At 41.5% G+C, this 3,606-nt stretch overlaps 1 pseudogene; it reads right to left on the reverse strand.

The window, feature by feature from the left end:
- Nucleotides 1-226: 226 nt before the first annotated feature.
- Nucleotides 227-1,660, reverse strand: LOC114110325 (endogenous retrovirus group PABLB member 1 Env polyprotein-like; annotated as a pseudogene).
- Between the last annotated feature and the right edge of the window lie 1,946 nt (nt 1,661-3,606).

Genomic DNA, 3,606 nt, shown 5'->3' on the forward strand with positions numbered 1-3,606 from the left:
TTTCTTCCTGCTGCTTAAGAGAGATAAAAATGGCTGACACTTGCAAGCTATTTCTTAGGTTTGGAGACCCCTGACCTTCCTGCCTGTTACCCTCTCATTCCCCCCTTTTCTTTTAGGAGAATTATGTTGCCTAGGGAAAAGGGGTGTCATTTTCATTCCATAACTGTTTCTGAGCTGAGAAGGGGCCTTGTCCCTAAATTGGCGAGGCAACATATTCTCCTAATCCTCATATTGAGGATATCTGATCCAGGGGCCCCAAATAGTAGCTGGAGGAATTTGCAGCAGTAGCAGGAGTCTGAGCAACCATTTGTACCTTAAAAGCTTTCATGCGGCTAGAAACAAATCCAGCTATGCAATTACAGATGCAGGGAGCAAACAGTAAAAACAAAACAATCAGAATTATTGTAATTAAGATAGTTGTCCACCATGGGGAACTAGTTAACGTATCCCAAAGTGAGGCAAATGAGGCTGCAGGAGTATCCATGGCCTCAATCATCTTGTTCATGTGTTTAGTAAAATGAGTAACATTTGTGTTTATATCAGGTATATATGTACAGCATTGGGTATGAATAATAGCACATGTTCCTCCTTGAGCAGCTGTCAGAATATCTAAAGCCAATCTGTTTTATAAGACCACCTTTCTAATTTGTGCTTGTTCAGCATTAAGGGCTGAAATAGCCTTTTGAGAATCTTGTAATGCCTGTTGAGTAAAATTCGTCAAAGCATCCACTCGTAGCATAACATCTGTAGTTCCCAAAGAGGGAACAAACACTGCAGCCAAATAATCATACCAGTGAAATACAGACCTTGCCCACCGAGTTTTAAGGTGGGGTAAATTAGCAGGCTTTTCTGGAAGCTATGAAAATATAAAGCCGTGAGTAAAGGCTAGACCCAGGGTACATCGCCCTATCCAACCAGGGGGAAGCCATGCCCGTAGGTAAGAGCCACATATCCAATAAGTCCCATTGGAGCAATCCAGCATGACTGAGATATCCAGTCCCAATTAGTGCCTGGCCAGACAAAGGGAGGACCTGAAACTGGGGTTGGAAAACACGGGAATGATTATGTTGCATATTTCCTGCGGCAAAAATCCCAATCATTTCCAATCATTGTAATTAAGTTGTTGACTAACTTTTGGGGATGACTCTGTTTGTTCCCAGCATATAGGGGCAGTAGATATTAAACGTCCTTTTTCAGGAGTTAGCCATATAACCTCATCCCATATTTGATAAATGTCAGGTAAAAAACCATTAGATCTAGACCTATTTGCCTTATGTGTAGCAAAATAGTCATTGAACTGAGACAATGCATAATCAAAATTAAAAGTCACATTATGTCCATAGTTAAAGTACAAAGTGCTGCACCAGTCCATTTTAGGGTTGGTAGATGTCATCAGATGAAGAAGAGGCATCGCATGTGATTGCTGTCAAAGGTATTCACAGACTTGGAGAAAGTATTTTCCTTGAAGTGGAGATGTCCACCACAGGAAGCCTTCCACTGATAAAGAGGAGAGTGCTACGCAGACCCAGCAGTTAGACCGATTGTGGAATGCAGTATAGGAGTGAGCCCAGGACAGGAAGGCATTGTCTTGAGGATCAAACGGCAGACTCAGGATATTTGGAGTCAGCAGAAGTAAGCTCACATTGGTTATCAGGCCCATCTGAAGAGTACGAAGTCAGAGCATAGAAAGTAAAGACGTAAAAAGACATGTCACTTAGTTTTGGTGAGGGTGCCACCTCTTAACTCGAGTGTGATGTACACAGGAATCAATTCCTGGCACTTTGACAGCTGTGGGAGAAGAAAGAATAACCTGGTAAGGGCCATCCCAGAGGGGCTAGAGGGATGGGCCCCTAGATCCCAATGTTTTTATGAGGACCTCAGTTCCTGGCTCAAATAGAGGGTTGCTTGACTCAGAGGCGGGGTCAGGAGTTGTCTCCTGAAGTCTGTTAATGCCTGTTGAAAAGCTGAGAGCTGAGTTACATAACTAGTTGACTCCAAGGCTTCAGGGTCTATAACAATGTCTGTGCATAAGAAAAACCTTCCATAAATACATTCAAAGGGGGACAGTCCCTCCTTTTTTGGGGGCAGTTCGAGCCCTCATTAAAGCTATGGGTAGGACTTTAATCCAATTATCCTGCATCTGAGTTAATTTGCACAGATGTCTTTTGATAATGTCATTAGCTTTTTCAACCTTTCCTGAGGATTTGGGGTCTCCAGGAACAGTGTAAGTTATATTCTATTCCTAGAGCTTTAGATGAGTTACAACAGCTTTAAAGGCAGAGCCATTGTCAGTCTGAAGGCTCTGTGGCAGCCCAAACCTGGGGATAATTTCATGGATTAAAATCTTTATAACCTCCTTAGCCTGTTCACTACGACAGGGAAAAGCCTCAATCCATCCAGTAAAAGTGTCTACCCAAACTTGTAAACAAGAATATCCATTAGCTTTTCGCATATGAGTAAAATCAATTTCCCAGTCCTCTCCAGGATACTTCCCACTTCGTTTTAATCCAAATTTTGCTAGCTTTTCAGTCTTTGGGTTATTTTTCTGACAAAGCTCACACCTATTGATAATATTCTTTAAAGTTTTCATTACATTTTTACCTTCAAACAAACGAGAAGCCATTTGGTAAGTACTCTCTGCACCGAAATGAAAACTCTGATGTAAACCCTTAAGAATTTTCCATTGAGCAGTTCCAGGAATTATTGATCGTCCATCTTCGGACAGTAACCATCCTTTATCAGTAATTTTTGCTCTTCTTTTTCAATATCTTTCTAATTCTTCCTCAGTATATTGTGTTTTTTCCTGTTCCACAGGACCTGTCCACATCAAAGGCGTCTGCAGTGAAGGGGTTTCTTAAAGTGCCGCTTTTCTGGCTTGACAGTCAGCCAGTTGATTACCTTCGGCTTACTTTACTCACATCCCTGCTGTGCCCTTTGCAATGCATAACAGCTACTTCTTTAGGACAATATATAGCAGTTAAAAGTCTCTGTCTCTGAAATGTTTAATAGGTTCTCCTGTTGCCCTTTTAGACTGTCTTTCTTTCCATATTGCAGCATGATCACGTAAAGTCAAATAAGCATATTTAGAATCTGTGTAGATATTTACCCGCTGCCCTTTGCTTAACTCTAGAGCTTGGGTCAGAGCGACAAGCTCCGCTAACTGAGCACTGGTTCCCTGGGGGAGAGGTGTTGCTTCCAAAACCAGTTCAGCAGTCACCAGGGCATAACCTTCTTTACGCTTTCCATCCCGAACAAAAGAACTGCCATCTGTAAATATCTCCATGTCAAGATTGTCTAATGGGGTATGCATTAGATCTTCCCAAGCTGCATAGTTTAAAGTTAGGAATTGAGAACAATCGTGATCAGGTGTTTCATTTTCCTTCTCAGGAAGGAAAGTATCAGGATTTAAATTTCCACAAACTTTAAGCTTAGTTACTGGTCCTTCTAACAAAGCCTACTGTCTGTCATCCAAATATTAACCTTAGAATTTAAGATTCCACTCACATCATGAGAAGTCAATACAGTAAGATTTTGTCCATTAATTATTTTTAAAGCTTCAAGTGCTAATAAAGCCGCTGCCCCAATTACTCTTAGGCAGTGGGGCCA

The sequence above is a fragment of the Ovis aries genome, chromosome 22, assembly GCF_016772045.2.
Source record: "Ovis aries strain OAR_USU_Benz2616 breed Rambouillet chromosome 22, ARS-UI_Ramb_v3.0, whole genome shotgun sequence".
NCBI classification, from domain to species: domain Eukaryota; kingdom Metazoa; phylum Chordata; class Mammalia; order Artiodactyla; family Bovidae; genus Ovis; species Ovis aries.